The sequence below is a fragment of the Mauremys reevesii genome, linkage group 1 (genome assembly GCF_016161935.1).
Source record: "Mauremys reevesii isolate NIE-2019 linkage group 1, ASM1616193v1, whole genome shotgun sequence".
NCBI lineage: Eukaryota > Metazoa > Chordata > Testudines > Geoemydidae > Mauremys > Mauremys reevesii.
Genome location: NC_052623.1, coordinates 345,107,746 through 345,120,339, shown reverse-complemented (window position 1 = coordinate 345,120,339; position 12,594 = coordinate 345,107,746).

Below are 12,594 nucleotides of genomic sequence, written 5' to 3'. Positions count from 1 at the left end.
TGAAAGGGATATGGTAGTCTGGAAAGGTTGAGAACCACTGCTGCAGACAAATGGATCACTCAGAATAGAGCTGAAAATTGACAATGAAGAATTTGGGTTTGTTGTGGGAGTTTCCTATACTCTGCCACAGACTTCCTGTGTGAGCTTGGGCAAGTCACTTGGTCTGTCTGTGCCTCAGTTTCCCATCAGTGAAATGGAGATAATAGCACTTCCCTACCGCACAGGGCTGTTGTCAGGATAAGTATGTTAAGGATCATGAAGTGCTCATACATGCCCTTATTTCCATTGACTTCACCTTGAACTGTGGGTGCTCAGCACTTCTGAAAACCAGGCACAAGGTGTTCCAGGTTGATGCCCAAAATCAGTCAGCACTTTTGGCTTTCATGGCTGCCCATGGTCACACAGGAAGCCTGGGGCAGATGTAGGATTAGAAGTTAGAACCCATGATGTCTCCATACTTCCAATTCTGTGCCTTAGGCACAGGTGTATTTCTTCTGCCCTACCAATATATGACTGTTTATATTGCTCAATGTATGCCATGACTTAACACAGGATGTGCAGCAAGGGCAAGTTAATGTTTTTGAGGGAGCTTCAACTTTAGCATTTCTTGAGAGTTTGGGTTGTAAACCCAACACTCAATACTGCAATAATGCAGGATATCATTTTATTCAGTCATTTAATAAAGCTTGTAAAGACTTCAGGAACGATCTGATCTAGTATCTTTCATCCAATGTAGGTTCATTATTACTACCACTAAATCCAGCCACAGAATTTTTCTCCATGACCTTCAGATGAAGCCAATGGTTAAATACACTCACAATTAACAATCCATGCCTTATTGCTAGTCTGAATTTGTTTAGCTTCAACTTCCAGCCATTGGATTGTGTTATACCGTTCTCTGCTAGATTGCAGAACTCAAATTAAATATTTGTTCCCTCTGTATGTACTTATAGCCTGTATGTCAGAGAGTGTAGTCTGTAGTCTGTCTAAAGAGCAAGAAGTGCACCTTATAGACTAGAAGAACTTTTTGATGCATGAGCTTTGCAGAATGAGCTTGACTTGCAGATTGCATGGTGAAGAGTGGGTATTCACTCAGCTGCAAAAAAACATCTGTTAGTCTATAAGGTGCCACAGGATTCTTTGCTGCTTCTTATAGCCTGTAATCAAGCCAAGTTTTAACCTTCTTTTTGTTAAGACAAATAGATTGAGGTCCTTGAGTCTGTCATTATAAAATAAGCTTTCTAATCCTTTAATCATTTTTATGGCTCCTCTCTGAATCCTCTCCAATTAATCAATATTTGTCTGGACTTGTGAGCACCAGGATTGTACACAGTATTTCAGCAGCAGTTGCACCAGTGCCAATACAGAGGTAAAATAACCTCTCGACTCCTACTTAACATTTCCCTGTTCACACATCCCAGGATTGCGTGAGCTCCCAGTGTGACACTGGCCAAAAGAACTACTGTTCTGCTGATTATCCACCATAGCCCCCAAATCTCATTCAAGGTCACTACTTCCCAGGATAGAGGCTCCCGTTCTGTAAGTATGGCCTACATTCTTTGTCCCTAGACGTATACATTACATTTAGCTGTATTAAAATGCATATTGTTTGCTTGTGCCCAGTTAACATGATGTCCCAACACACACACATATCATATTAATACCATGCACATAATACCTATTAATGTGGTGTATACTGTGCCTAACATATGTATTGGCTAACATACTATACCTCTAAGAAAATCCTGCTCACTTTACTCATGCCAGTAGTGCCAGTGAATTCATGGAAGTTCTGTCTACTAAAGTTTTGCAGGATTGGGAGTAAAATGGGTTAAAAGTTGCTGAGAGTCCACAGACTATTGGTGAATGGGCAGCTTGACACTTTGAAAGAAAGAGAGAGAGGGCAGTTCAAAGCTGTCCCTTTGGGCTAGATCGGGGTGGCCAACCTGTGGCTCTTCAGAAGTTAATATGCGGCTCCTTGTATAGGCACCGACTCTGGGGCTGGAGCTACAGGTGCCAACTTTCCAATGTGCCGAGGGTGCTCACTGCTCAACCTCTGGCTCTGCCACAGGCCCTGCCCCCACTCCGCCCCTTCCTGCCCCCTCCTCTGCCCTCACTCCTCCCCCTCCCCCCAACAGCTTCCTGCGCACCATGAAACAGCTGATCAGGTGGTGCAGGGAGGGAGGGGGAGGTGCTGATCAGCAGAACTGCTGATGGGTGGGAGGTGCTGGGAGGTGGGCGAGGAGGGAGCTGATGAGGGACTGCTGATATATTACTGTGGCTCTTAGGCAATGTACATTGGTAAATTCTGTCTCCTCCTCAGGCTCAGATTGGCCACCCCTGGGCTAGATCCACAAAGGGGACTTAAACTCATGTTGCAATGCCTAACTCCTGCCACCTAGTGCAATCCATACCCCTGAGTAAATTCCCAGGCTCCCTATACAATGCACAGGGAGAGTTAGTCACCTAAGAGTGAGATTCACAGAAGCCAGCAAGCTGAGTTGGGAGTCACCTAAACTAGCCAACAGGAAATACTGAGGCAAGGGGTGTGGTCTATGCCCCATCCCTCAAAGAGAGATAGGCATCTAACTTGGGGCTGCTGGGGGTGCCTCTCTCTGTTCAGGACTCACAGCTGTGAGCCCTCTGCTGGAGGTAGGTATCTAAACCCTTTCTCAAAAAATATGAGACAGTGCCTGCTGTTAGCCCAGTGATTAGAGTACTTACAGGGCTGTGCTAGACCTAGGTTCAGATCCCTCTTCTGCCTGATGTGGAGTAGGGATTTGACCCTAGGTCTCAGGCGAGTGCCCTAAGCACAGGGCTACGAGATATTTGGGTGTGGGGTCGCTGTCTCTCCTGTTGAATCTGTTCCCCTTTGCATATATAAATCATTAGGCCACAGAAAACACAAGCTGGACTCCATAGTCCTCTGGTAAGGGCATTCAACTGGGATGTGGGAGAGCCAAGTACAAGTTCCCCTTCCACTGACTTTTTATACAAAATTGGGACAAAGGAGTTGGTGCATGGGTGTTGCATTGTCAAAAAGGCCAGCCAATCTAAATATTCTAACAGTAACCATTCTCATTGCCCTTCTTTGAACCTTGACCATATCATCCCTCTGGCTCTCATTAAATCAGGTAACAGTAACCAAAAAGAACAATGCATGCCAGATGAGGGAGTTTAATATTAGGTATATATCATGTCACTAAGATTGTCCATATGACGTTCTTTCCCCTTTACACGTGTACCCATGCACCCTATTTGCTTTCTTTACTGCTGCAGCACACTAGGCAGGTTAGTTAAATTATACCTGTCAGCTCCTTAAGAGTCTGTTTTACATGCCCCACTTTCAAACCCAATCCATTACAGTAGTGTTGTACCTGCTGCCCTACATTTCAGATTGTTGTAAGATGCTCCTTTATGTAGCTGGATAGCATTCTCCATCCCAAACAGAGGCACATTGTCACCACCTAAACCAAAGGCACATGAGAGCAGAGCGGTTTCGCTGGCTATTGTTTGATGAGAGAAACAGTAGAAAGGACAGAGAAGGAAGTATCAGATGTAGCAACAGAAGCATTAGTAGCATGACCTTGAGAAAAAGCTAAATGATAGAGCTTTTGGGCAGAGTGCTGGAGTGGAAGAGGCTTGGAGTTGTGAGCAAAAAGTCTTGATGCTGTAAGCAAAGTAACTATTTTCTGTTTGATCTCTCCTGTGTTCAGGGAAAGAGGACTTTGTACACTCTAAAAATAAACAGGGTTGCATCAAAGACAGCTGACTTCATCATCAATTTATCCTCCTAATGGAATCAATCTGCAGGGCCACAAACTTTAGTTAACTGCTCCGGGTCAAAAAAGGGGAACTAACAGTAATATTTTTGGAGAAGAGAAACAAATTTCCTTTTCAATTGGCTGTTGCATAGTTTTTTGCCCCATTATCATTTCCTGTTGTATTGAAATAATCCATCCAGTCACAGCAGATTTTGCATCTGTTACTAGCCCTCAAAAACCTGCTGTTAGAATGCAAGTTACTTTGTACCCCTAAGCTTGGAACTGGTCATTAATCTGCTGTTTGTGGAAGTAAACTGATTGCATGAACGTTTTGTTTTGTTGCTTGGCAAAGCTTCTCATTAAAAAAAGCATCAATGGGGGAAAGTGTGCATAGCCTCTTTCATTACACAGTGAGCTGTCTTTAGCAGTTCAGACTCTATCAGGTGAAATATACAACAGTCTATTGGGGACAGTCTGTTTTCAACTCAGTATTTATTTACTTATATTTAATATGTAATCTGTAAATAAATGGTATGGCCTAACCTCTTAACACTGATGCCATTGCACTGAAGCCAATGCATCAGTTATAGCGTAACTGAGAGAATTTGGCCTTGTAACTTTACTGACAACCCGAAATGGGACTGCATCCAAACTCCATATCTCAACATCCCCAGCCCTTGGCATAATTTTGATCTGGAACCCAGCTGCCTATAATGACCTGAACCAAAGCCTGTGATCTGAACAATTCAAGCCATTGGGAACTTCAGCTCCAAACTTTGTGGTTTGGGCTCATTATCTACTGAGAACTAACAAACAATCTTATTTTGTTGTAATCCTTCTGACAGTCAGAGTTGGCAGCAACAAGGGCCAGGTTCAGTATCTAGGGGTTCCTTTTCAACAATACAACACAAAACCGACTTGAGCCCCCACCCAGTGACCTGGGACAATTACACACCACCCCCGGGCGCCTCTGAGAGACAATACTTCCCCTCTTGCAAGCACAGAGTCTGAGTGTAGCAAAAAAAATTTAATAAAAGGAGGGAAGTAACTTTGCATTAATTTGGAAAAACACAGCAAACGGTTCATAAATATAAACCATGAGCAAAAGACCCACCCTCAACTAATTTGGACAGTGTCCTTTTCCCCTCAGGTTCTGAAATCCAGCAACCCAAAAATCCCTTTAATGTGCCCGTCCCTTCTCTGTACTCCACTCACAGCTGCTGTCCTGGGTCAGTGCAGACCCAGAATTCAGAGGTGATCTACAGAGTTCACTTCCCACCCTGGGGTAGAGGAGGAGGATAAGAAGGCACCTTACTCACTCCGCTGCTTGGGCACTCGGTCTCCGGCCCTCTCTGCCAGCTGATTACCTTGCCTTTCCTCCAGCCACCCTTCTCACTGAGATGTCTTCAGGGCCTACCTCTTAACACAGCTCTCATTGATTTCAGCTGTTTGTTAGGGAGCCTGACTGTTGGTACATACTGTGCAGTCTCTTGCGTCAGAGACACTATCCCAAAGCAGGTCTAATACTTAGACCTAGATATCAGTGATTTCAGCTCTGCAGTGTGTAACAAGACTCTCAATTGAGTCTAAATTAGCTCTGTTATTACACAGTGGAGAGAAAAAAGGTCAAATAGTATCTACAACCCTTAAACAGGACCCACACCACAAAAGTAAAGTCAAGTGCCATGCTGTGCTCCCCTCCCCTCAACTTTGGCACCCATGTCCCCTCCCCTGCCTAGCGAGTGCCATTCAGTTGAGGGTGAGTCCCTCCATCGGGCTATGCCACGTACAGTTCTGCTTCCCCTCGATTCACACAACAAGGATTACAACTCTTTATTGCTCCTGCCCCAATAACAAGGAGACTGGGGATCCAACACCGGCCAAAAGTGATCATTTGGGCAAGCAATCCCATCATGCTGAGCACCTAGGCAGGGTGGGTGTGCCCATGCAAACGAGATCAGCTCCTGAAGTCCTCTTCCACAGCTCACCACTAGATGCCAGCGGAGAGCTCATACAGAATCTGCTTACTCTGTCATCATGGCAAAGGTAAACCCCCATGGCCTTTGATGGCATTTTCCCAGGGCTCTGAAAGTTAATGATAATGACTGACATTCACATAACGATTTTTGACTAAAAGCTCCTGAAGCACTCAACAAAGTTTACCAACCAATTAAAAACTCTGTGGGACTACATCTAGTTATATTGCCCTGCTGGCCTTGGTTGCATCAGTGAGTGTGACTGTACCCCCGAGCCTGTAGGGGCAGCTGTGCCACACGGCAGATTCACTCCCAGGGATTTCACCAAGCAGGAGCAACTTTAAGTTCCTGGCTGGATTGCTCCAATTTCTGGGCTGCTCTGGCCAGCTCCAGGCCCTCTAGGCAGAGTGTCTATACACTAATGTTAGGAGCCTGGATAATAAGCAAGAGGAATTGGAATTGTTTGTTTATGAGCATAAACTGGACTTAGTTGGTATTACTGAACTGCGGTGGGAAGATTGGCACGACTGGAATGTTAAAATCACTTGTTCTAAGCTATTTAGGAAGGATTGAGTAGGCAAAAGGGGTGGAGGAGTGGCACTCTGTCAAAAAATGGCATTACCTGTTTCTGAGTCACTGACACCTCCTGAATGCTTATGGATCAATGCTCTAACAGATAAAGGACAAGGCGGGGTGCTAGTTGGTGTCTGCTACAGACCACCAAATCACACTAAGGAACAAGAGGCTCAGCTTCTTAACCACCTATCTATATTATACTGGGATGGGAGAAAAAAAACTTGTATTATCACTTGTATTATCATTATTATTCAGTGTGAGTGATATATGCTGGAGGTCTCATGCTGTCAGTACTAAAATGTCCTTGGAATTTCTAAAAGTGATAGATGACAGTTTCCTAACTCAAAAAGTGTTGCGTCCAACTGGGATAATTCTATATTAGCCCCCATCTTGACAGATAAAGATAACTGATCACAGAATTAAAAGCTGATGGTTACTTAGATGGAAATGACTATGACACGGTTACATTTATTATGTACAAACAGAACAAAATCTCAACACGCTATATATACAGTTGGTGCTTTAAAAAAAGCCAGTTTCACAAAGCTAATTTTAATAATTTAGCCAAATCAGCTGGGGGAAAGTTCCAATCATCATTCATATTTTTCTGTTTAAATTCTATCTAAGAATATTTTCTGAGATGCCCCAAAGGCCACAATCTGACAGAGAAAGAAAGCTACACTGGTTACAAAAACCAACCTAGGGACAGTTGATCTGAATGAATATAAATAAGAAACTAGAAGCTGTAGCGCATTAATAAAGGACACAAAAGAACCCAAGGAGAATCTATGGCCAGCGGAGTTAAGGACAATAGGAAGGAGGGTTGTTTTTGTAAGTACATCAGGAACAAAACAATACTTAACAATGGTATTAGTCCATTACTAGATGTAAATGGTAGAATTATCAGTAGTAATGCAGAAAAGGTACAAGTGTTTAATAAATATTTCTGTTCTGTATGTGGGAAAAAGCCAGATGCAATACTCATGTTCATAAGCTGATGATGAAATACTTTACATTCCAACAGTAACTAAGGAAAAATTTTTAACAGCAGCAAGTAAAGCTAGACATCTTTAAATCAGCAGATCTGAATATCTTGCATCCAAGAGCTTTAAAAGAGCTAGCTGAGGAGCTTCCTGGACCACTAATGCAAATTTTTTTTTATTAAATCTTGAACAACCAGGGAAGTTGCAGAAGACACAAAGAAAGCTAATGTTGTGCCAATGTTTAAAAAGTGTAAACAAAATGATCTGAATAATTATAGGCCTGTCAGTGTACTCTCAATCTTCAGCAAAACAACATAGCAGCTGATACAGGACTTGGTTAATCAAGAATTAAAGGAGGGTAATATAACGAATGCCAATCATCAGAGGTTTATGGAAAATTGATCTTGTAAAACTAACTTACCTGTTTCCTGATATTATAACTTTAGTTGATAAAGGTAGTAGTGTTTGTTACCAGAAATTGGGCCAGCTAGTAAGCTTAGGGAGGACTAATGACCCACCAGAGTTTGGCAGAAAGAAGCACGTTTAGTATATTGATAGCTAGCTCAAAAGAAGCAGGGGGGGTCACACTCATATTTGCATACTCACGCTCCCAGGACAGGCACGGCACTGGAGATGTCAGGATCCTTCAAGGTAAGTGTTCCACAGCACAGTGATGGATGGTGCGCTGTAGGTAAGTCTTCCCGAGGCACGATGGAATGCAACACGGTGAATCACTGGCCAGGTGGTCCGGGCGAAGGGCCTTCACGAGAGGTACAAGCTTGTGAGTGTACTCCTGAGCACAGAGCCCCTTCCCCTTTTAAGGACCTGCTCCTCATGGCCTGCGACTAGAGATGACTTGCCCGCACCTGGTTGGTCACACTCCATCTCGGCCAGTGTCCATGCAGTGTCCATGCATTGGGTGTGTGAGTGCTGCCTAATTAGAGTCCCAGACACCTTGTCTACATGCGTCTGATGAAGTGGGTATTCACCCAGGCAAGCTTATGCTCCAATACATCTGTTAGTCTTTAAGGTGCCACAGGACTCTTTATTGCTTTTTACAGATCCTGACTTACACGGCTACCCCTCTGATACTTGACTACCTGGAAGCTCTTCTGATCTTCCAGCTGTTCAACCAGCCCATTCATCCCACAAGCATTCCAGGAAGGAGGGGTGGGGGAAGCCACTTCACAGGTATTCAGAGAGGAAGCGGAGACAAAAGGGTGTGGGGGGGAGAGTACAACAGACCTTTTGAGTATACAGGTTATACATAGCATAGTTATACAGCACATACAGATCACTGCTGCTCCTGCAACACTGTTGATCTAATATAGTTAGGTCATCTGCAAGGCATTTGACTGCACAACAATTTGATTAAGAAACTAGAACAATACAAAATCAACATGACACATATTACATGAATTAAAAACTGGCTAACAGGTCTCAAAATGTAATTGTAAATAGGGAATCATCATTGAGAAGGTGTGTTTTTAGTGGGGTCCTATAGGGATTGGTTCTTGGCTCAATGGTATTTAATATTATCATCAATGACCTGGAAGAAAATATAAAATTATCACTGATAAAGTTTGCTTATGACACAAAGATTAGGGACATGGTAACAAATGAAGAAGACAGGTCACTGATATAGACTGATCTGCATTGCTTGGTAAACTAGGCACAAGCACACAATATGCATTTCAGTATGGCCAAATGCAAGAGAAACCAGCCTCGAAAGCTCTCCCTTAGCTGAGCTTTGGACTATGGTCAGTTCTAGTAGGAGGGAAGAACAACATAATGCTCCCCTATAAGTTGTGGTGTGATGCATCTGCCCCCCAACTTGATTGATTTATGTCCCGAATATCTTCTCACACTATGCAAACCTTTGATCGCAGATTTGGAAAGAGTGTTAGTCTTGCAATTTGTTTTCCCTCCAGTAGCATATTATTGAGCTTGACTTCCAGAAAATAATATTTTTGACTTTGCTATTCTGTACTATTGATAGGCTGAGTCTGATACCATTTAAGTCCATGTGAGTTTTGCCACTGGGTTCAATAGAAATAGGACAGAGCCCATTTTCTTTATTGCCACTGAACAAAGTAACCGAAAGGGGAGCACGTGATATAGACTCAGCTGGGCACTGACAAATTCATTGCTGGAAACCAGTCTGTCTCCCCTGTGTGGTAGTATGGTTAAGACAGGTATTGAACTTAACATAAAGTGTTTAGTATTTAAACTTTGATATGCTCATAAATTGCTGCATGTATTAAGCTCACTGATAATAGCTTTATCACGTTATTATGCTTTTGCTTTATGACTGTACAAAATGTTGTTCTGAAACTGTGAACCCAGTCAGGGTGAGATGCCATCTCCTGCTGATTATAGCTCATCTTAATTAGCCTCTTACAGTTGGTATGGTTACTTCCACTTTTTCATGTTCTCTGTGTGTATATATATCTTCTTACTGTATGTTCCATTCTATGCATCTGATGAAGTGGGCTGTAGCCTACGAAAGCTTATGCTCAAATAAATGTGTTAGTCTCTAAGATGCCACAAGTACTCCTATTCTTCTAACCCTCAAGAAGGCCTATGAAAACTGAATGGGCCCCTGTGAAACATTACAATAAAAAGACTTTGTTAATTCCCCCTTCACACCCAAGAAGAGGCTATGTGCAAAAAGACTCATCCCATCATCATGAATCCTGGATGAAGGAAATAAAAACAGCTGGCCAAAAAAAAAAAAAAAAGATGAAAAATGTGCTTTTTGGACTCTCAGCAGAAACAGAGATCTCCAGGGTCAACCAGGGTTAGCCTTAAAAGACATTCAGAGCTGACAGATTACTACAACTGTCACCTTTTAAAACCATAGACTAACTCAGGGTTTCTCAAACAGGGGTCACCGCTTGTGTAGGGAAAGCCCCTGGCGGGCCAGGCCAGTGTGTTTACCTGCCCTGTCCGCAGGTCTGGCCGATCGCGGCTCAGTCAGTCAGCATGGATTCACCAAGGGCAAGTCATGCCTGACTAACCTAATTGCCTTCTATGACGAGATAACCAGCTCTGTGGATGAGGGAAAAGCCGTGGAAGTGTTATTCCTTGTCTTTAGCAAAACTTTTGATATGGTCTCCCACAGTATACTTGCCAGCAAGTTAAAGAAGTATGGGCTGGATGAATGGACTATAAGGTGGATAGAAAGCTGGCTCAATGGGTAGTGATCAACAGTTCCATGTCTAGTTGGCAGCGGGTATCAAGCAGAGTGCCCAAAGGGTTGACCCTTGGGCCAGTTTTGTTCAATATCTTCATTAATGATCTGGAGGATGGCATGGACTGCACCCTCAGCAAGTTTGCAGATGATACTAAACTGGAAGGAGTGGTAGATACGCTGGAAGGTAGGGATACGATACAGAGGGACCTAAACAAATTAGAGGATTGGGCCAACAGAAACCTGATGAGGTTCAACAAGGACAAGTGCAGAGTCCTGCACTTAGGATGGAAGAATCCCATGCACTGCTACAGACTAGGGATTGAATGGCTAGGCAGCAGTTCTGCAGAAAAGGACCTAGGGGTTACAGTGGACGAGAAGCTGGATATAAGTCAACGGTGTGCCCTTGTTGCCAAGAAGGCAAATGGCATTTGGGGCTGTATAAGTAGGGGGATTGCCAGCAGATCAAGGGATGTGATCATTCCTCTCTATTAGAGGCTGGTGAGGACTCATCTGGAGTACTGTGTCCAGTTTTGGGCCCCACACTACAAGAAGGATGTGGAAAAATTGGAAAGTCCAGCAGAGGGCAACAAAAATTATTAGGGGGCTGGAGCACATGACTTATGAGGAGAGGCTGAGGGAACTGGGATTGTTTAGTCTACAGAAGAGAGGAATGAGGTGGGATTTGATAGCTGCTTTCAACTACCTGAAAGAGGGTTCCAAAGAGGATGGATCTAGACTGTTCTCGGTGGTACCAGATGACAGAACAAGGAGTAATGGTCTCAAGTTGCAGTGGGGGAGATTTAGGTTAGATATTAGGAAAAACTTTTTCACTAAGAGGGTGGTGAAGCACTGGAATGGGTTACCTAGGGAGGGAGTGGAATCTCTTTTTTTAGAGGTTTTTAAGGTCAGGCTTGACAAAGCCCTGGCTGGAATGAGGTCCCTTCCAACCCTGATATTCTATGAGCTATGGGGTATCTCAGTCTTGCCTATTGAAGCTGCTTCACTTTGTATACAATGCTTAATTAGTCATTGGGGACAGGGGTTAGAAAAGGAGAAAATATGACTTTATAGCCCAGCCCGGGGGTAGGAGGCACTCACCTGGGAGAGAGTCACTGCTTCAGTGACTAAGGGCTAGTCTACACTGGCAGTGCTTTAACATGGCTTGTGTGGTCGCAGCACACAAGGCAAAACCACCTTCACAAGAGGCATAGATAGCTCCCAGCGCTGGTGCACTGTCTACACTGGCACTTTACAGTGCTGAAACTTGCTGCGTTCAGGGGAGCGTTTTTTCACCCCCTGAGCAAGAAAGTTGCAGCACTGTAAATTGCCAACAAGCATTTTCTCACTGGCTTCATTCTGGTATTGCGTACACAGTGAATGACGACCTCTCATATGCTATTTTGGTGACCTGATCTACTCCAGACAAGAGTCACAAGGAAACATGGCAACATCTCACTTTTGGGCAACTAGAAAAATCACTGGGATTCACAAAGCCTGAGTTAGGTGCCTTGGCTCCCAGCACAACGAATGGGGAGAAATAAGCATCTGAGGGTGGGATTCACGGAATGGATACTTGCATGGCACAGGGATGGTTTAAATGATATAACTGTGTGCAATCCCTGATGAAGGCTAAATTAGCTTAATGAAAAGTGTTAACAGTTGCAGCCTACAATATCATGTGTGCACACACAATTCGAGGCTCACGCCAGCTCCCACTGAAGTCAATGGGCATTTTGCCATTGTGTCTAACTCTAGTGGTTCACAGGTAGTAGAAGGGCTGAGTTTAGATTATAGAGGACTAGTTGACCTTAGCTGTGTCTTTCCATACTCTTTAAGGAACATAAAAATCATTTTGGCTGCAAATTCAAAGTTACAGGATTCTGTAAAAATGTAAATGTTCGCTTAAGGGGTTTTCCCTGAAGTGATAAATTTAACTCAAAACTTAGCAAACCTTTTTTTAAAGATGGAGTTAACTGGGAATTTGAGAAAATCTGCAGCTCTTCCATGACCACAGCTCCCTCTGCTGTCAGCTAAGTTACATGCACACAGCTGTAAAGAATCAAGTCTGCTAGTGAATCTTGTCTTTAAGATGTTGCTGT